Raw genomic sequence first — 20,502 nt, forward strand, 5'->3', positions numbered from 1 at the left:
CCAGCTGGTTTCAGTCATCAAGATCATAGAATCCTAGAAAATGAGGGCTGGAAGGGACCTCAGGAGGTCATATCTAGCCCAGCCCTGGCTCAAATCAGGACCAGCCCCAACTAGATAATTTTGCAAAGACTTTGTCAAGCCAGGTCTTAAAAACCTCCAAGGATGGAGATTCCACCACCTTTCCAGGCAGCCTGTCCCAGTGCTTCACCACCCTCCTAGAGAGAAAGTTTTACCTAATATCTAACCTAAACTTCCCTTGCTGCAACTTGAGCCCATTGCTCCTTGCCCTGTCATGTGCCCCCACTGAGAACCGTCCAGCTCCATCCTCTTTAGACCCCACTACAGGGACTTGAAGGCTGCTATTCAATCCCACTTCAGTCTTCTCTTCAGATCAAATAATCCCAGTTCCCTCTGCCTCTCTTCAGAAGTCATGTATCCCAAATGGTGAGTGGTGGCACTGAGGGAATCACTGCCCTGGCCATACTGTTCAGGCATCAGCAGTGTCTGCCGCTGGCCCTGGGGGGCACTACCTGGAAGACAATGATATTGCTGTGGGTACTGTGCTGACCTTGCTTCTGTTCCCTACAGCACCGGGTTGCACCTGCCAGGCTGTGGAGACCCTGGGGCAGGGCAGCAGGGTGGGAGCCCAAGCCTGCAGCAGGCAGCCTGTGCCTGCCCATGCCCTGCACACAGATCTGGGGGACACAGGCCCCCCCTGCCCCCCTGGGAGTGCACCCAGGGGCACCCCCACCCCCCAAAGACACAGCAGGCAGAGGGAGGGAAGCCTGACCTGCTGCACTAGCCGCCACCTCGTGCCCGGTTGCTGTGGACCTGGGTCCTTGGTCCTTGCAGCTGGGGCCACCTCCAGCAGGGCTGGGCAGCAGTGTGGGGGGAGTAAGGGGCACAAGCAGGCCTGGCGAGCTGTGAAGGGGAGTGAGGGGCCTTTCATTTTAATCACAGATTTGGGGAGTTTTATCAGAGAATTTGTGATTTTTTATCAGGGAAAACCCGGATCCCTGCCAATAACAAATTTTGGCAAAACAGCTACTTGTAATATTCCCAAGGATTAATCAAGACACTATTCACTTCACAACATCACTTGTGATAGTGAGGAGTGATGTATCCACAATAGTCCAGGAAACACAAGGCAAGGATTATGGGTGGTGATGCCTTTTCTGGGCCCAACTGTACAATCGGAGGCAGATAGACAACTTTTTGGGCAACACGTCCTCACACCTGAGGAAGGTACAGTGCTATCAGTGCCTCTGTTTGGGCTCGTGGTGCTAGTGGAGGGGTGGGGAGGTTAAAAGGGCTGGTCCCTCAGCGTCCCCCCAGCTGCATTGTGGAACAGCACCCAGTTGTCCGTGTGCCAGGAGGAGAACGGCAATGGGGAGGCGGGACATACCCCTGACAGTGGTGCTATATGGTTTGGGTAATAGGGCAGGGGTCTTTACTCTCCTGGGGGTGCCAGCTCTGATCTGCGTCGGGGCAGGCTCTGCCTGTCTCTGGGGGCCAAGAACAGGATGAGGAGTCTCCTCTGCTGAGTGTATGGGGGGAGCAGTTCCCTAGTCTTTATACCCAGCGGCCGCCTCTCCACTCTACCTCAATTGGGGACAGGTGTTTCTGTCCTGTTATTTCTGCTCTTGGACCAACCTCCTGGGAATCAGCAACTTCCTCCTGGACAAACTATGGGGAACCAGTCACACTGTCCCTCTCTGCCCCACGGGACTACATCAGGGCAGGGCTGGACTGAATCCTTCCGTGTGCTGCAGCCCATCCAGACGGAGCTGGGGTCCCCTCCTGCCATGGCAGCTCCTCCATCCCAGGGAGTCTGCCCCACTCCCCACATAGGGCCCACACCCCCACACCAAGGGGAAGAAATAGATGCGGGGCTCCTGAGGCAACTCTTGGAGACCATAACAGCTAAAGAGGCGGTAGTCATGGGGGACCTAAACTACCCGGACATCTGCTGGGAGACACAGACAGCAAGGTCCCATCGCTCACGCAGGTTTCTAACCTGTGTACAGGACCTCCACCTAACACAGGAGGTGCACGGTCCCACTAGGGGGAATGCCATACTGGATCTGGTATTGGCAACAGGAGATGACATGATAGGGGACCTCCAGATCGGTAGCCATTTGGGAGACAGTGATCACCTAATACTAGAATTCAACATAAGACGGCGAGTGGGTAAGGTAACTAGTAGGGTGAAAGTGCTAGACTTTAGGAAAGCTGATCTCAATGCACTCAGGCGATTAGTCAAGGACGCACTGCAGAGTAGGAGTTTTGAAGGGATGGGAGCCCAAGAAGGGTGGCTGTGCCTAAAGGAAACAAAGCAAGACAATCCCCGAGCAAGGGAAAAAAAGGGAAAGGGGCCAGGAGGCTTCCTTGGCTGACCAGAGAAATCCAGGGCAGCCTAAGGGCCAAAAGGGGAGCACATAAAAAGTGGAAACAGGGTGAGATCACTAAAGATGAATATACCTCCTCTGCTCATGCTTGTAGGGAGGCAGTTAGGCGGGCCAAAGCTACCATGGAGCTGAGGATGGCAACCCAAGTAAAAGACAACAAGAAATTGTTTTTTAGATATATTGGGAGTAAAAGGAAGGCCCAGGGAGGAATAGGACCCCTGCTAAATGGGCAGAAACAATTGGTGACGGACAGGGGGGACAAGGCTGAACTCCTCAACGAGTTCTTTGCCTCAGTGTTCCTAAGCGAGGGGCACGACAAGTCTCTCACTGGGGTTGTAGAGAGGCGGCAGCAAGGCACCAGACTTCCATGCGTAGATCCTGAGATGGTGCAGAGTCACTTGGAAGAGCTGGATACCTTTAAATCGGCAGGCCCGGATCGGCTCCATCCGAGGGTGCTGAAGGCACTGGCCGACATCATTGCAGAGCCACTGGCAGGAATATTCGAACTCTCGTGGCGCACGGGCCAAGTCCCGGAGGACTGGAAAAGGGCTAACATGGTCCCCATTTTCAAAAAGGGGAGGAAGGAGGACCCGGGCAACTATAGGCCGGTCAGTCTCACCTCCATCCTTGGTAAAGTCTTTGAAAAAATTATCAAGGCTCACATTTGTGAGAGCACGGCAGGGCAAATTATGCTGAGGGGAAACCAGCACGGGTTTGTGGTGGGCAGATTGTGCCTGACCAATCTAGTTTCTTGTTATGACCAGGTTACGAAACACCTGGACACAGGAGGAGGGGTGGATGTCGTATACTTAGACTTCAGGAAGGCCTTCGATATGGTATCCCACCCCATACTGGTGAACAAGCTAAGAGGCTGTGATGTGGATGACTACACAGTCCGGTGGGTGGTGAATTGGCTAGAGGGTCGCACCCAAAGAGTCGTGGTGGATGGGTCGGTCTCGACCTGGAAGGGTGTGGGCAGTGGGGTCCCGCAGGGCTCGGTCCTTGGACCGATACTCTTTAATGTCTTCATCAGCGACTTGGAAGAGGGAGTCAAATGTACTCTGTCCAAGTTTGCAGATGACACAAAGCTATGGGGAGAAGTGGACACGCCGGAGGGCAGGGAACAGCTGCAGGCAGACCTGGATAGGTTGGACAAGTGGGCAGAAAACAACAGGATGCAGTTCAACAAGGAGAAATGCAAAGTGCTGCACCTAGGGAGGAAAAATGTCCAGCACACCTACAGCCTAGGGAATGACCTGCTGGGTGGCACAGAGGTGGAAAGGGATCTTGGAGTCCTAGTGGACTCCAAGATGAACATGAGTCGGCAGTGTGACAAAGCCATCAGAAAAGCCAATGGCACTTCATCGTGCATCAGCAAATGCCTAACGAATAGGTCCAGGGAGGTGATACTTCCCCTCTGTCGGGCACTGGTCAGAACGCAGTTGGAGTACTGCATGCAATTCTGGGCGCCACACATCAAGAAGGATGCGGATAACCTGGAGAGGGTCCAAAGAAGGGCAACTCGTATGGTCAAGGACCTGCAGACCAAGCCCTACGAGGAGAGACTAGACAACTTGGACCTTTTCAGCCTCCGCAAGAGAAGGTTGAGAGGCGACCTTGTGGCTGCCTTTAAGTTCATCACGGGGGAACAGAAGGGAATTGGTGAGTATTTATTCACCAAGGCACCCCCGGGGGTTACAAGAAACAACGGCCACAAGCTAGCAGAGACCAGATTTAGATTGGACATTAGGAAGAACTTCTTCACAGTTCGAGTGGCCAAGGTCTGGAACGGGCTCCCAAGGGAGGTGGTGCTCTCCCCTACCCTGGGGGTCTTCAAGAGGAGGTTAGATGAGTATCTAGCTGGGGTCATCTAGACCCAGCACTCTTCCCTGCTTATGCAGGGGGTCGGACTCGATGATCTATTGAGGTCCCTTCCGACCCTAACATCTATGAATCTAGGTGGGCCCCAGGGATCGGAAGGCTTTGATGGTCACACACGCGCGTCCCCCTTCTCCCCGAGTGGACCCAGCAGGGGAAAGAGGGCAGGGCGCACCAAAAGGGGGCAGGGCAGGATCCACCGAGACTTGAACTCGGATTCCTGGATTCAGAGCCCAGTGTGCTCGCCTTTACACCATGGAACCCTGTCCGGAGGGGCTGGCGGCGCAGCATGGGGGAGCCTTGCCACAGGCCATCTGCCCAGCTCGGCATGTGTCCAAGCTTCCCGGGGTGTCTGCGGAGAAGAGCTCCTCCCGCGGGTGAGGCAGGCCCACTCAATGCCACTCCTCCAACTGGGAAGGCTTCGGAAAGAGGTGCCGGAGCTATGCAGAAGGAGGCAAGCACTCAGGCTGCCCCTCTACGCCCTGCTTTCCTCACGCCGCGAGCTTGCAGCAAGGGCAGGGGCTGGGCCCTGCACTGGTGGTGTAGTGGTGAGCATCGCTGCCTTCCAAGCAGCAGGTCTGGGTTCGATTCCCAGCCAGCGCACTTTTGCTCCCCTTGCCGCTGACCTGCCCCTGCATCTCGTCTTTAGTCAGGAAGGGCAGGACTGCCCTGAGACATACCTGGGACAAACCAGAGGGACGGGTCAGCAGCCCCTGTGACCTGGGGCACCCTGAATGCAGCTAACAGGGCCAGGTGGTGCTCTTCCCCCTGCTGCTGCTGCTGCTGCTGCTGCTGCTGCTGCTGCTGCTGAGGAACTCGCTTAGCAGTCCCCTGCTCCTCTGGGAGCTTGGCAGAGGTGAAGGGCATTCACTTGCTTCCCCTAAGCCCCTGGCCTGTGCTGTCCCCACCGTGGTCAGGCTCCTTCCTTCTCAGGCTGGCCATGTCCAGGCCAAGTGAAAGTGCCATGACTGCCCCCCCAGGCAACCAGGGCCCCCACAGCCAAGCAGGGCTCCGCAAGACCTTGGCAGCTCCTCCCAGCTCACGGGCATGGCAAGACCCATGGGCTCGGGCTCTCGTCCTCTAAGCACGCAAAACCACCCACCAGCCAGCACGCCGCAACACTTTACCCCCAACCAGAGCACGGCCAGGCCCTGCCTTCCCGAAACCTGCCACGGCGCACCAAGGACAAGGGCACCTGCCAGCTTTGCCATTTGGCACCAGGATTTCCCAAACAACAGGGGCTCCACACCTTCCCGCCACCCCCACAGCCAGGCCCTTCTCATGCCACCAGATGCCCTGCAGGACCTGGAACCAACGCGCCCCAGGCAAAGGCTGCGAGGCCTGCAGGGACAAAAGGAGCCTTCCGCAGCCAAGCCTAAAGCGACAAGGATGGGATTCGAACCCATGCATGCAGCGCACAACGGATTAGCAGTCCATCGCCTTCACCACTCGGCCACCTTGTCCAAGCACAGCCTGCCCCTCCGCCTGCTCCTCCTGCTTCTGCACCTACTGCCTTTCACGGGGGCACACGCTCGCTTTTGCTGCCAAGGGAGAGGCGAGAGTGGGATTGCCGCACCTGCGGAGCGGTGCAGAGCGCGCGCAAGACAGCGAACGGTGGCAAGCCTCGGGGAGCTAGAGGGTTGGGAGTGGCGAGGCCCAGCCGCAGTGAGGACGACATGGGCAGCACAGGGGAGGGAAGGTGGTGCCCTGACTGGATCCCGCAGCGCAGGGCAAGGGACGCCAAGTGAAGGAAGAAGCCTACGGCCCGGGGCTTCACGTCGCCTGCTCGCTGCTGCAGCATCGCACAGGGGGCCCTCTGGCCCAGCTCTCCAAGCTCCAAAAAAGGCACAGGCAAAGAAAACGCAATGTCTTCTCCAGGCCTCCGGCACTGCACCGGCGGCATTGCCAGGGAACGGGCTTCCTTCTCCGCGGGTTCCCTCGCGGGCAGAAAAGGGCTTCAAAGGCTCGATTCAGCTGTGTGCAGATGCTCTGAGGACTCTTGCCCCCCTGCCTGCTACACAAGCCGCTCACCAGCCCAAAGCACAGCCACCTCCATGGCATCGGGCGGCCAGGCCGGGAAGGCTCGTCCTGGGGCCCCCGCTTCCTGCCTCGGGTTTCTGCGCAGGGTGGAACCTTCTGGCAGGGGCTCCCAAATGCGGCCTTTCCTCTTCTCCCGAAACACCGCAGTGTCTATACTTAGCGTCAGCCGTTCCCTGCACTGCAGGTTAGGAAGCCTCTTTCCGCTTGCCCCATATCACTGATCTTGACTAGTACTGTCAGGCTGGAGGTAGCCACCTTCCTTCTGAGCTGGCGGTCAGTTTTCTTGCCGCTTGCTCATCTTCTCCCAAGCCAAACTGCTTCTTTTGGGTGGCTGGGTGGCCAACTTCCGGTTTGGATGTTGGTGGTCCAGGCAACGGGTCTCCCCACTTCTTCTTTTTCTTCGCCAGCAACGGGTCGTGGCCCAAGTCACCCTCCTGACTTCTCTCATGGCCGAGTTGCAGCTTTGCAGCTGGTAGAAGCCAGGCTTCCATCTGCCGCAGCTCGGCCTCATGCTAGGCGCCACAGCTCAAAACCCGGGGCCCAAAGGCCTCTTGGCCCCCACCAGTCCCCTCCTTTGCTAAGTCCTCCGCACACGGCTTATCGCACCAACCTACCTGGCCTTGGTGGAGCGTACGTCGCTTCGTCGAAGCACTCATAGAGGGGTGCTGCTCAGGGCTGCCGAAAAGCTCTGGGCAACCGGAACACGTGACGATAGGCCCGGCACGTTTAACTTCGACCACGGTCTCACAGCTGGTCTTTTTCATAGAATTCGCCGGAGCACGTTCTTCTGCACGAGGCCAAAGTCACTGCAAAAGGCTCCAGTTCAAACCTAGCGGGATCGCACTCATGCCTGGAGAAACCCAGGCTTTAGCCTGGACACTCTGCGCCGTCCGGCGAGGCCAAAACGACTCCAAATCACACAGCTTCATAGAAGAGACGTTCCAAAAACACCGATTCAGCGAGAGTGACCTTAAACACAATGCCAGTTCAGGAAGCATTACACAGGGACAGTGCGGCCGTACACAGATCCACCCGCTTGCCGCGTATCCAAGAGCAGACGGATTTTTGCCAGTTAGGTCAAGAGCAGGCGGTCACACGCCAAGGTGCTGGGACAGGTGGGCCCCAGGGATCGGAAGGCTTTGATGGTCACACGCGCGCGTCCCCCTTCTCCCCGAGTGGACCCAGCAGGGGAAAGAGGGCAGGGCGCACCAAAAGGGGGCAGGGCAGGTTCCACCGAGACTTGAACTCGGATTCCTGGATTCAGAGCCCAGTGTGCTCGCCTTTACACCATGGAACCCTGTCCGGAGGGGCTGGCGGCGCAGCATGGGGGAGCCTTGCCACAGGCCATCTGCCCAGCTCGGCATGTGTCCAAGCTTCCCGGGGTGTCTGCGGAGAAGAGCTCCTCCCGCGGGTGAGGCAGGCCCACTCAATGCCACTCCTCCAACTGGGAAGGCTTCGGAAAGAGGTGCCGGAGCTATGCAGAAGGAGGCAAGCACTCAGGCTGCCCCTCTACGCCCTGCTTTCCTCACGCCGCGAGCTTGCAGCAAGGGCAGGGGCTGGGGCCTGCACTGGTGGTGTAGTGGTGAGCATTGCTGCCTTCCAAGCACCAGGTCTGGGTTCGATTCCCAGCCAGCACACTTTTGCTCCCCTTGCCGCTGACCTGCCCCTGCATCTCGTCTTTAGTCAGGAAGGGCAGGACTGCCCTGAGACATACCTGGGACAAACCAGAGGGACGGGTCAGCAGCCCCTGTGACCTGGGGCACCCTGAATGCAGCTAACAGGGCCAGGTGGTGCTCTTCCCCCTGCTGCTGCTGCTGCTGCTGCTGCTGCTGCTGCTGCTGAGGAACTCGCTTAGCAGTCCCCTGCTCCTCTGGGAGCTTGGCAGAGGTGAAGGGCATTCACTTGCTTCCCCTAAGCCCCTGGCCTGTGCTGTCCCCACCGTGGTCAGGCTCCTTCCTTCTCAGGCTGGCCATGTCCAGGCCAAGTGAAAGTGCCATGACTGCCCCCCCAGGCAACCAGGGCCCCCACAGCCAAGCAGGGCTCCGCAAGACCTTGGCAGCTCCTCCCAGCTCACGGGCATGGCAAGACCCATGGGCTCGGGCTCTCGTCCTCTAAGCACGCAAAACCACCCACCAGCCAGCACGCCGCAACACTTTACCCCCAACCAGAGCACGGCCAGGCCCTGCCTTCCCGAAACCTGCCACGGCGCACCAAGGACAAGGGCACCTGCCAGCTTTGCCATTTGGCACCAGGATTTCCCAAACAACAGGGGCTCCACACCTTCCCGCCACCCCCACAGCCAGGCCCTTCTCATGCCACCAGATGCCCTGCAGGACCTGGAACCAACGCGCCCCAGGCAAAGGCTGCGAGGCCTGCAGGGACAAAAGGAGCCTTCCGCAGCCAAGCCTAAAGCGACAAGGATGGGATTCGAACCCATGCATGCAGCGCACAACGGATTAGCAGTCCATCGCCTTCACCACTCGGCCACCTTGTCCAAGCACAGCCTGCCCCTCCGCCTGCTCCTCCTGCTTCTGCACCTACTGCCTTTCACGGGGGCACACGCTCGCTTTTGCTGCCAAGGGAGAGGCGAGAGTGGGATTGCCGCACCTGCGGAGCGGTGCAGAGCGCGCGCAAGACAGCGAACGGTGGCAAGCCTCGGGGAGCTAGAGGGTTGGGAGTGGCGAGGCCCAGCCGCAGTGAGGACGACATGGGCAGCACAGGGGAGGGAAGGTGGTGCCCTGACTGGATCCCGCAGCGCAGGGCAAGGGACGCCAAGTGAAGGAAGAAGCCTACGGCCCGGGGCTTCACGTCGCCTGCTCGCTGCTGCAGCATCGCACAGGGGGCCCTCTGGCCCAGCTCTCCAAGCTCCAAAAAAGGCACAGGCAAAGGAAACGCAATGTCTTCTCCATGCCTCCGGCACTGCACCGGCGGCATTGCCAGGGAACGGGCTTCCTTCTCCGCGGGTTCCCTCGCGGGCAGAAAAGGGCTTCAAAGGCTCGATTCAGCTGTGTGCAGATGCTCTGAGGACTCTTGCCCCCCTGCCTGCTACACAAGCCGCTCACCAGCCCAAAGCACAGCCACCTCCATGGCATCGGGCGGCCAGGCCGGGAAGGCTCGTCCTGGGGCCCCCGCTTCCTGCCTCGGGTTTCTGCGCAGGGTGGAACCTTCTGGCAGGGGCTCCCAAATGCGGCCTTTCCTCTTCTCCCGAAACACCGCAGTGTCTATACTTAGCGTCAGCCGTTCCCTGCACTGCAGGTTAGGAAGCCTCTTTCCGCTTGCCCCATATCACTGATCTTGACTAGTACTGTCAGGCTGGAGGTAGCCACCTTCCTTCTGAGCTGGCGGTCAGTTTTCTTGCCGCTTGCTCATCTTCTCCCAAGCCAAACTGCTTCTTTTGGGTGGCTGGGTGGCCAACTTCCGGTTTGGATGTTGGTGGTCCAGGCAACGGGTCTCCCCACTTCTTCTTTTTCTTCGCCAGCAACGGGTCGTGGCCCAAGTCACCCTCCTGACTTCTCTCATGGCCGAGTTGCAGCTTTGCAGCTGGTAGAAGCCAGGCTTCCATCTGCCGCAGCTCGGCCTCATGCTAGGCGCCACAGCTCAAAACCCGGGGCCCAAAGGCCTCTTGGCCCCCACCAGTCCCCTCCTTTGCTAAGTCCTCCGCACACGGCTTATCGCACCAACCTACCTGGCCTTGGTGGAGCGTACGTCGCTTCGTCGAAGCACTCATAGAGGGGTGCTGCTCAGGGCTGCCGAAAAGCTCTGGGCAACCGGAACACGTGACGATAGGCCCGGCACGTTTAACTTCGACCACGGTCTCACAGCTGGTCTTTTTCATAGAATTCGCCGGAGCACGTTCTTCTGCACGAGGCCAAAGTCACTGCAAAAGGCTCCAGTTCAAACCTAGCGGGATCGCACTCATGCCTGGAGAAACCCAGGCTTTAGCCTGGACACTCTGCGCCGTCCGGCGAGGCCAAAACGACTCCAAATCACACAGCTTCATAGAAGAGACGTTCCAAAAACACCGATTCAGCGAGAGTGACCTTAAACACAATGCCAGTTCAGGAAGCATTACACAGGGACAGTGCGGCCGTACACAGATCCACCCGCTTGCCGCGTATCCAAGAGCAGACGGATTTTTGCCAGTTAGGTCAAGAGCAGGCGGTCACACGCCAAGGTGCTGGGACAGGTGGGCCCCAGGGATCGGAAGGCTTTGATGGTCACACGCGCGCGTCCCCCTTCTCCCCGAGTGGACCCAGCAGGGGAAAGAGGGCAGGGCGCACCAAAAGGGGGCAGGGCAGGTTCCACCGAGACTTGAACTCGGATTCCTGGATTCAGAGCCCAGTGTGCTCGCCTTTACACCATGGAACCCTGTCCGGAGGGGCTGGCGGCGCAGCATGGGGGAGCCTTGCCACAGGCCATCTGCCCAGCTCGGCATGTGTCCAAGCTTCCCGGGGTGTCTGCGGAGAAGAGCTCCTCCCGCGGGTGAGGCAGGCCCACTCAATGCCACTCCTCCAACTGGGAAGGCTTCGGAAAGAGGTGCCGGAGCTATGCAGAAGGAGGCAAGCACTCAGGCTGCCCCTCTACGCCCTGCTTTCCTCACGCCGCGAGCTTGCAGCAAGGGCAGGGGCTGGGGCCTGCACTGGTGGTGTAGTGGTGAGCATCGCTGCCTTCCAAGCAGCAGGTCTGGGTTCGATTCCCAGCCAGCGCACTTTTGCTCCCCTTGCCGCTGACCTGCCCCTGCATCTCGTCTTTAGTCAGGAAGGGCAGGACTGCCCTGAGACATACCTGGGACAAACCAGAGGGACGGGTCAGCAGCCCCTGTGACCTGGGGCACCCTGAATGCAGCTAACAGGGCCAGGTGGTGCTCTTCCCCCTGCTGCTGCTGCTGCTGCTGCTGCTGCTGAGGAACTCGCTTAGCAGTCCCCTGCTCCTCTGGGAGCTTGGCAGAGGTGAAGGGCATTCACTTGCTTCCCCTAAGCCCCTGGCCTGTGCTGTCCCCACCGTGGTCAGGCTCCTTCCTTCTCAGGCTGGCCATGTCCAGGCCAAGTGAAAGTGCCATGACTGCCCCCCCAGGCAACCAGGGCCCCCACAGCCAAGCAGGGCTCCGCAAGACCTTGGCAGCTCCTCCCAGCTCACGGGCATGGCAAGACCCATGGGCTCGGGCTCTCGTCCTCTAAGCACGCAAAACCACCCACCAGCCAGCACGCCGCAACACTTTACCCCCAACCAGAGCACGGCCAGGCCCTGCCTTCCCGAAACCTGCCACGGCGCACCAAGGACAAGGGCACCTGCCAGCTTTGCCATTTGGCACCAGGATTTCCCAAACAACAGGGGCTCCACACCTTCCCGCCACCCCCACAGCCAGGCCCTTCTCATGCCACCAGATGCCCTGCAGGACCTGGAACCAACGCGCCCCAGGCAAAGGCTGCGAGGCCTGCAGGGACAAAAGGAGCCTTCCGCAGCCAAGCCTAAAGCGACAAGGATGGGATTCGAACCCATGCATGCAGCGCACAACGGATTAGCAGTCCATCGCCTTCACCACTCGGCCACCTTGTCCAAACACAGCCTGCCCCTCCGCCTGCTCCTCCTGCTTCTGCACCTACTGCCTTTCACGGGGGCACACGCTCGCTTTTGCTGCCAAGGGAGAGGCGAGAGTGGGATTGCCGCACCTGCGGAGCGGTGCAGAGCGCGCGCAAGACAGCGAACGGTGGCAAGCCTCGGGGAGCTAGAGGGTTGGGAGTGGCGAGGCCCAGCCGCAGTGAGGACGACATGGGCAGCACAGGGGAGGGAAGGTGGTGCCCTGACTGGATCCCGCAGCGCAGGGCAAGGGACGCCAAGTGAAGGAAGAAGCCTACGGCCCGGGGCTTCACGTCGCCTGCTCGCTGCTGCAGCATCGCACAGGGGGCCCTCTGGCCCAGCTCTCCAAGCTCCAAAAAAGGCACAGGCAAAGAAAACGCAATGTCTTCTCCAGGCCTCCGGCACTGCACCGGCGGCATTGCCAGGGAACGGGCTTCCTTCTCCGCGGGTTCCCTCGCGGGCAGAAAAGGGCTTCAAAGGCTCGATTCAGCTGTGTGCAGATGCTCTGAGGACTCTTGCCCCCCTGCCTGCTACACAAGCCGCTCACCAGCCCAAAGCACAGCCACCTCCATGGCATCGGGCGGCCAGGCCGGGAAGGCTCGTCCTGGGGCCCCCGCTTCCTGCCTCGGGTTTCTGCGCAGGGTGGAACCTTCTGGCAGGGGCTCCCAAATGCGGCCTTTCCTCTTCTCCCGAAACACCGCAGTGTCTATACTTAGCGTCAGCCGTTCCCTGCACTGCAGGTTAGGAAGCCTCTTTCCGCTTGCCCCATATCACTGATCTTGACTAGTACTGTCAGGCTGGAGGTAGCCACCTTCCTTCTGAGCTGGCGGTCAGTTTTCTTGCCGCTTGCTCATCTTCTCCCAAGCCAAACTGCTTCTTTTGGGTGGCTGGGTGGCCAACTTCCGGTTTGGATGTTGGTGGTCCAGGCAACGGGTCTCCCCACTTCTTCTTTTTCTTCGCCAGCAACGGGTCGTGGCCCAAGTCACCCTCCTGACTTCTCTCATGGCCGAGTTGCAGCTTTGCAGCTGGTAGAAGCCAGGCTTCCATCTGCCGCAGCTCGGCCTCATGCTAGGCGCCACAGCTCAAAACCCGGGGCCCAAAGGCCTCTTGGCCCCCACCAGTCCCCTCCTTTGCTAAGTCCTCCGCACACGGCTTATCGCACCAACCTACCTGGCCTTGGTGGAGCGTACGTCGCTTCGTCGAAGCACTCATAGAGGGGTGCTGCTCAGGGCTGCCGAAAAGCTCTGGGCAACCGGAACACGTGACGATAGGCCCGGCACGTTTAACTTCGACCACGGTCTCACAGCTGGTCTTTTTCATAGAATTCGCCGGAGCACGTTCTTCTGCACGAGGCCAAAGTCACTGCAAAAGGCTCCAGTTCAAACCTAGCGGGATCGCACTCATGCCTGGAGAAACCCAGGCTTTAGCCTGGACACTCTGCGCCGTCCGGCGAGGCCAAAACGACTCCAAATCACACAGCTTCATAGAAGAGACGTTCCAAAAACACCGATTCAGCGAGAGTGACCTTAAACACAATGCCAGTTCAGGAAGCATTACACAGGGACAGTGCGGCCGTACACAGATCCACCCGCTTGCCGCGTATCCAAGAGCAGACGGATTTTTGCCAGTTAGGTCAAGAGCAGGCGGTCACACGCCAAGGTGCTGGGACAGGTGGGCCCCAGGGATCGGAAGGCTTTGATGGTCACACGCGCGCGTCCCCCTTCTCCCCGAGTGGACCCAGCAGGGGAAAGAGGGCAGGGCGCACCAAAAGGGGGCAGGGCAGGTTCCACCGAGACTTGAACTCGGATTCCTGGATTCAGAGCCCAGTGTGCTCGCCTTTACACCATGGAACCCTGTCCGGAGGGGCTGGCGGCGCAGCATGGGGGAGCCTTGCCACAGGCCATCTGCCCAGCTCGGCATGTGTCCAAGCTTCCCGGGGTGTCTGCGGAGAAGAGCTCCTCCCGCGGGTGAGGCAGGCCCACTCAATGCCACTCCTCCAACTGGGAAGGCTTCGGAAAGAGGTGCCGGAGCTATGCAGAAGGAGGCAAGCACTCAGGCTGCCCCTCTACGCCCTGCTTTCCTCACGCCGCGAGCTTGCAGCAAGGGCAGGGGCTGGGGCCTGCACTGGTGGTGTAGTGGTGAGCATCGCTGCCTTCCAAGCAGCAGGTCTGGGTTCGATTCCCAGCCAGCGCACTTTTGCTCCCCTTGCCGCTGACCTGCCCCTGCATCTCGTCTTTAGTCAGGAAGGGCAGGACTGCCCTGAGACATACCTGGGACAAACCAGAGGGACGGGTCAGCAGCCCCTGTGACCTGGGGCACCCTGAATGCAGCTAACAGGGCCAGGTGGTGCTCTTCCCCCTGCTGCTGCTGCTGCTGCTGCTGCTGCTGAGGAACTCGCTTAGCAGTCCCCTGCTCCTCTGGGAGCTTGGCAGAGGTGAAGGGCATTCACTTGCTTCCCCTAAGCCCCTGGCCTGTGCTGTCCCCACCGTGGTCAGGCTCCTTCCTTCTCAGGCTGGCCATGTCCAGGCCAAGTGAAAGTGCCATGACTGCCCCCCCAGGCAACCAGGGCCCCCACAGCCAAGCAGGGCTCCGCAAGACCTTGGCAGCTCCTCCCAGCTCACGGGCATGGCAAGACCCATGGGCTCGGGCTCTCGTCCTCTAAGCACGCAAAACCACCCACCAGCCAGCACGCCGCAACACTTTACCCCCAACCAGAGCACGGCCAGGCCCTGCCTTCCCGAAACCTGCCACGGCGCACCAAGGACAAGGGCACCTGCCAGCTTTGCCATTTGGCACCAGGATTTCCCAAACAACAGGGGCTCCACACCTTCCCGCCACCCCCACAGCCAGGCCCTTCTCATGCCACCAGATGCCCTGCAGGACCTGGAACCAACGCGCCCCAGGCAAAGGCTGCGAGGCCTGCAGGGACAAAAGGAGCCTTCCGCAGCCAAGCCTAAAGCGACAAGGATGGGATTCGAACCCATGCATGCAGCGCACAACGGATTAGCAGTCCATCGCCTTCACCACTCGGCCACCTTGTCCAAGCACAGCCTGCCCCTCCGCCTGCTCCTCCTGCTTCTGCACCTACTGCCTTTCACGGGGGCACACGCTCGCTTTTGCTGCCAAGGGAGAGGCGAGAGTGGGATTGCCGCACCTGCGGAGCGGTGCAGAGCGCGCGCAAGACAGCGAACGGTGGCAAGCCTCGGGGAGCTAGAGGGTTGGGAGTGGCGAGGCCCAGCCGCAGTGAGGACGACATGGGCAGCACAGGGGAGGGAAGGTGGTGCCCTGACTGGATCCCGCAGCGCAGGGCAAGGGACGCCAAGTGAAGGAAGAAGCCTACGGCCCGGGGCTTCACGTCGCCTGCTCGCTGCTGCAGCATCGCACAGGGGGCCCTCTGGCCCAGCTCTCCAAGCTCCAAAAAAGGCACAGGCAAAGAAAACGCAATGTCTTCTCCAGGCCTCCGGCACTGCACCGGTGGCATTGCCAGGGAACGGGCTTCCTTCTCCGCGGGTTCCCTCGCGGGCAGAAAAGGGCTTCAAAGGCTCGATTCAGCTGTGTGCAGATGCTCTGAGGACTCTTGCCCCCCTGCCTGCTACACAAGCCGCTCACCAGCCCAAAGCACAGCCACCTCCATGGCATCGGGCGGCCAGGCCGGGAAGGCTCGTCCTGGGGCCCCCGCTTCCTGCCTCGGGTTTCTGCGCAGGGTGGAACCTTCTGGCAGGGGCTCCCAAATGCGGCCTTTCCTCTTCTCCCGAAACACCGCAGTGTCTATACTTAGCGTCAGCCGTTCCCTGCACTGCAGGTTAGGAAGCCTCTTTCCGCTTGCCCCATATCACTGATCTTGACTAGTACTGTCAGGCTGGAGGTAGCCACCTTCCTTCTGAGCTGGCGGTCAGTTTTCTTGCCGCTTGCTCATCTTCTCCCAAGCCAAACTGCTTCTTTTGGGTGGCTGGGTGGCCAACTTCCGGTTTGGATGTTGGTGGTCCAGGCAACGGGTCTCCCCACTTCTTCTTTTTCTTCGCCAGCAACGGGTCGTGGCCCAAGTCACCCTCCTGACTTCTCTCATGGCCGAGTTGCAGCTTTGCAGCTGGTAGAAGCCAGGCTTCCATCTGCCGCAGCTCGGCCTCATGCTAGGCGCCACAGCTCAAAACCCGGGGCCCAAAGGCCTCTTGGCCCCCACCAGTCCCCTCCTTTGCTAAGTCCTCCGCACACGGCTTATCGCACCAACCTACCTGGCCTTGGTGGAGCGTACGTCGCTTCGTCGAAGCACTCATAGAGGGGTGCTGCTCAGGGCTGCCGAAAAGCTCTGGGCAACCGGAACACGTGACGATAGGCCCGGCACGTTTAACTTCGACCACGGTCTCACAGCTGGTCTTTTTCATAGAATTCGCCGGAGCACGTTCTTCTGCACGAGGCCAAAGTCACTGCAAAAGGCTCCAGTTCAAACCTAGCGGGATCGCACTCATGCCTGGAGAAACCCAGGCTTTAGCCTGGACACTCTGCGCCGTCCGGCGAGGCCAAAACGACTCCAAATCACACAGCTTCATAGAAGAGACGTTCCAAAAACACCGATTCAGCGAGAGTGACCTTAAACACAATGCCAGTTCAGGAAGCATTACACAGGGACAGTGCGGCCGTACACAGATCCACCCGCTTGCCGCGTATCCAAGAGCAGACGGATTTTTGCCAGTTAGGTCAAGAGCAGGCGGTCACACGCCAAGGTGCTGGGACAGGTGGGCCCCAGGGATCGGAAGGCTTTGATGGTCACACGCGCGCGTCCCCCTTCTCCCCGAGTGGACCCAGCAGGGGAAAGAGGGCAGGGCGCACCAAAAGGGGGCAGGGCAGGTTCCACCGAGACTTGAACTCGGATTCCTGGATTCAGAGCCCAGTGTGCTCGCCTTTACACCATGGAACCCTGTCCGGAGGGGCTGACGGCGCAGCATGGGGGAGCCTTGCCACAGGCCATCTGCCCAGCTCGGCATGTGTCCAAGCTTCCCGGGGTGTCTGCGGAGAAGAGCTCCTCCCGCGGGTGAGGCAGGCCCACTCAATGCCACTCCTCCAACTGGGAAGGCTTCGGAAAGAGGTGCCGGAGCTATGCAGAAGGAGGCAAGCACTCAGGCTGCCCCTCTACGCCCTGCTTTCCTCACGCCGCGAGCTTGCAGCAAGGGCAGGGGCTGGGGCCTGCACTGGTGGTGTAGTGGTGAGCATCGCTGCCTTCCAAGCAGCAGGTCTGGGTTCGATTCCCAGCCAGCGCACTTTTGCTCCCCTTGCCGCTGACCTGCCCCTGCATCTCGTCTTTAGTCAGGAAGGGCAGGACTGCCCTGAGACATACCTGGGACAAACCAGAGGGACGGGTCAGCAGCCCCTGTGACCTGGGGCACCCTGAATGCAGCTAACAGGGCCAGGTGGTGCTCTTCCCCCTGCTGCTGCTGCTGCTGCTGCTGCTGAGGAACTCACTTAGCAGTCCCCTGCTCCTCTGGGAGCTTGGCAGAGGTGAAGGGCATTCACTTGCTTCCCCTAAGCCCCTGGCCTGTGCTGTCCCCACCGTGGTCAGGCTCCTTCCTTCTCAGGCTGGCCATGTCCAGGCCAAGTGAAAGTGCCATGACTGCCCCCCCGGCAACCAGGGCCCCCACAGCCAAGCAGGGCTCCGCAAGACCTTGGCAGCTCCTCCCAGCTCACGGGCATGGCAAGACCCATGGGCTCGGGCTCTCGTCCTCTAAGCACGCAAAACCACCCACCAGCCAGCACGCCGCAACACTTTACCCCCAACCAGAGCACGGCCAGGCCCTGCCTTCCCGAAACCTGCCACGGCGCACCAAGGACAAGGGCACCTGCCAGCTTTGCCATTTGGCACCAGGATTTCCCAAACAACAGGGGCTCCACACCTTCCCGCCACCCCCACAGCCAGGCCCTTCTCATGCCACCAGATGCCCTGCAGGACCTGGAACCAACGCGCCCCAGGCAAAGGCTGCGAGGCCTGCAGGGACAAAAGGAGCCTTCCGCAGCCAAGCCTAAAGCGACAAGGATGGGATTCGAACCCATGCATGCAGCGCACAACGGATTAGCAGTCCATCGCCTTCACCACTCGGCCACCTTGTCCAAGCACAGCCTGCCCCTCCGCCTGCTCCTCCTGCTTCTGCACCTACTGCCTTTCACGGGGGCACACGCTCGCTTTTGCTGCCAAGGGAGAGGCGAGAGTGGGATTGCCGCACCTGCGGAGCGGTGCAGAGCGCGCGCAAGACAGCGAACGGTGGCAAGCCTCGGGGAGCTAGAGGGTTGGGAGTGGCGAGGCCCAGCCGCAGTGAGGACGACATGGGCAGCACAGGGGAGGGAAGGTGGTGCCCTGACTGGATCCCGCAGCGCAGGGCAAGGGACGCCAAGTGAAGGAAGAAGCCTACGGCCCGGGGCTTCACGTCGCCTGCTCGCTGCTGCAGCATCGCACAGGGGGCCCTCTGGCCCAGCTCTCCAAGCTCCAAAAAAGGCACAGGCAAAGAAAACGCAATGTCTTCTCCAGGCCTCCGGCACTGCACCGGCGGCATTGCCAGGGAACGGGCTTCCTTCTCCGCGGGTTCCCTCGCGGGCAGAAAAGGGCTTCAAAGGCTCGATTCAGCTGTGTGCAGATGCTCTGAGGACTCTTGCCCCCCTGCCTGCTACACAAGCCGCTCACCAGCCCAAAGCACAGCCACCTCCATGGCATCGGGCGGCCAGGCCGGGAAGGCTCGTCCTGGGGCTCCCGCTTCCTGCCTCGGGTTTCTGCGCAGGGTGGAACCTTCTGGCAGGGGCTCCCAAATGCGGCCTTTCCTCTTCTCCCGAAACACCGCAGTGTCTATACTTAGCGTCAGCCGTTCCCTGCACTGCAGGTTAGGAAGCCTCTTTCCGCTTGCCCCATATCACTGATCTTGACTAGTACTGTCAGGCTGGAGGTAGCCACCTTCCTTCTGAGCTGGCGGTCAGTTTTCTTGCCGCTTGCTCATCTTCTCCCAAGCCAAACTGCTTCTTTTGGGTGGCTGGGTGGCCAACTTCCGGTTTGGATGTTGGTGGTCCAGGCAACGGGTCTCCCCACTTCTTCTTTTTCTTCGCCAGCAACGGGTCGTGGCCCAAGTCACCCTCCTGACTTCTCTCATGGCCGAGTTGCAGCTTTGCAGCTGGTAGAAGCCAGGCTTCCATCTGCCGCAGCTCGGCCTCATGCTAGGCGCCACAGCTCAAAACCCGGGGCCCAAAGGCCTCTTGGCCCCCACCAGTCCCCTCCTTTGCTAAGTCCTCCGCACACGGCTTATCGCACCAACCTACCTGGCCTTGGTGGAGCGTACGTCGCTTCGTCGAAGCACTCATAGAGGGGTGCTGCTCAGGGCTGCCGAAAAGCTCTGGGCAACCGGAACACGTGACGATAGGCCCGGCACGTTTAACTTCGACCACGGTCTCACAGCTGGTCTTTTTCATAGAATTCGCCGGAGCACGTTCTTCTGCACGAGGCCAAAGTCACTGCAAAAGGCTCCAGTTCAAACCTAGCGGGATCGCACTCATGCCTGGAGAAACCCAGGCTTTAGCCTGGACACTCTGCGCCGTCCGGCGAGGCCAAAACGACTCCAAATCACACAGCTTCATAGAAGAGACGTTCCAAAAACACCGATTCAGCGAGAGTGACCTTAAACACAATGCCAGTTCAGGAAGCATTACACAGGGACAGTGCGGCCGTACACAGATCCACCCGCTTGCCGCGTATCCAAGAGCAGACGGATTTTTGCCAGTTAGGTCAAGAGCAGGCGGTCACACGCCAAGGTGCTGGGACAGGTGGGCCCCAGGGATCGGAAGGCTTTGATGGTCACACGCGCGCGTCCCCCTTCTCCCCGAGTGGACCCAGCAGGGGAAAGAGGGCAGGGCGCACCAAAAGGGGGCAGGGCAGGTTCCACCGAGACTTGAACTCGGATTCCTGGATTCAGAGCCCAGTGTGCTCGCCTTTACACCATGGAACCCTGTCCGGAGGGGCTGGCGGCGCAGCATGGGGGAGCCTTGCCACAGGCCATCTGCCCAGCTCGGCATGTGTCCAAGCTTCCCGGGGTGTCTGCGGAGAAGAGCTCCTCCCGCGGGTGAGGCAGGCCCACTCAATGCCACTCCTCCAACTGGGAAGGCTTCGGAAAGAGGTGCCGGAGCTATGCAGAAGGAGGCAAGCACTCAGGCTGCCCCTCTACGCCCTGCTTTCCTCACGCCGCGAGCTTGCAGCAAGGGCAGGGGCTGGGGCCTGCACTGGTGGTGTAGTGGTGAGCATCGCTGCCTTCCAAGCAGCAGGTCTGGGTTCGATTCCCAGCCAGCGCACTTTTGCTCCCCTTGCCGCTGACCTGCCCCTGCATCTCGTCTTTAGTCAGGAAGGGCAGGACTGCCCTGAGACATACCTGGGACAAACCAGAGGGACGGGTCAGCAGCCCCTGTGACCTGGGGCACCCTGAATGCAGCTAACAGGGCCAGGTGGTGCTCTTCCCCCTGCTGCTGCTGCTGCTGCTGCTGCTGCTGAGGAACTCGCTTAGCAGTCCCCTGCTCCTCTGGGAGCTTGGCAGAGGTGAAGGGCATTCACTTGCTTCCCCTAAGCCCCTGGCCTGTGCTG

General features: G+C 60.1%; 11 non-coding genes across 11 annotated transcripts; 6 read left to right on the top strand and 5 right to left on the bottom strand.

Annotated features, from left to right (window-relative positions):
* The first annotated feature begins 4,817 nt into the window (after positions 1-4,817).
* TRNAG-UCC (transfer RNA glycine (anticodon UCC)) lies at positions 4,818-4,889 on the top strand. Its single transcript has one exon. It is a non-coding gene; the product is annotated as a tRNA-Gly (tRNA).
* A 778-nt stretch (positions 4,890-5,667) lies between these two features.
* Positions 5,668-5,749, bottom strand: TRNAS-GCU (transfer RNA serine (anticodon GCU)). The gene has a single exon. It is a non-coding gene; the product is annotated as a tRNA-Ser (tRNA).
* Positions 5,750-7,891: 2,142 nt separating this feature from the next.
* Positions 7,892-7,963, top strand: TRNAG-UCC (transfer RNA glycine (anticodon UCC)). The gene has a single exon. It is a non-coding gene; the product is annotated as a tRNA-Gly (tRNA).
* Positions 7,964-8,738: 775 nt separating this feature from the next.
* Positions 8,739-8,820, bottom strand: TRNAS-GCU (transfer RNA serine (anticodon GCU)). The gene has a single exon. It is a non-coding gene; the product is annotated as a tRNA-Ser (tRNA).
* Positions 8,821-10,962: 2,142 nt separating this feature from the next.
* On the top strand, positions 10,963-11,034 carry TRNAG-UCC (transfer RNA glycine (anticodon UCC)). Its single transcript has one exon. It is a non-coding gene; the product is annotated as a tRNA-Gly (tRNA).
* Positions 11,035-11,800: 766 nt separating this feature from the next.
* TRNAS-GCU (transfer RNA serine (anticodon GCU)) lies at positions 11,801-11,882 on the bottom strand. Its single transcript has one exon. It is a non-coding gene; the product is annotated as a tRNA-Ser (tRNA).
* A 2,142-nt stretch (positions 11,883-14,024) lies between these two features.
* Positions 14,025-14,096, top strand: TRNAG-UCC (transfer RNA glycine (anticodon UCC)). Its single transcript has one exon. It is a non-coding gene; the product is annotated as a tRNA-Gly (tRNA).
* Positions 14,097-14,862: 766 nt separating this feature from the next.
* Positions 14,863-14,944, bottom strand: TRNAS-GCU (transfer RNA serine (anticodon GCU)). The gene has a single exon. It is a non-coding gene; the product is annotated as a tRNA-Ser (tRNA).
* A 2,142-nt stretch (positions 14,945-17,086) lies between these two features.
* On the top strand, positions 17,087-17,158 carry TRNAG-UCC (transfer RNA glycine (anticodon UCC)). The gene has a single exon. It is a non-coding gene; the product is annotated as a tRNA-Gly (tRNA).
* Positions 17,159-17,920: 762 nt separating this feature from the next.
* Positions 17,921-18,002, bottom strand: TRNAS-GCU (transfer RNA serine (anticodon GCU)). Its single transcript has one exon. It is a non-coding gene; the product is annotated as a tRNA-Ser (tRNA).
* Positions 18,003-20,144: 2,142 nt separating this feature from the next.
* Positions 20,145-20,216, top strand: TRNAG-UCC (transfer RNA glycine (anticodon UCC)). The gene has a single exon. It is a non-coding gene; the product is annotated as a tRNA-Gly (tRNA).
* The last annotated feature ends 286 nt before the right edge of the window (positions 20,217-20,502 follow it).

This window comes from Alligator mississippiensis, chromosome 15 (assembly GCF_030867095.1).
Source record: "Alligator mississippiensis isolate rAllMis1 chromosome 15, rAllMis1, whole genome shotgun sequence".
NCBI lineage: Eukaryota > Metazoa > Chordata > Crocodylia > Alligatoridae > Alligator > Alligator mississippiensis.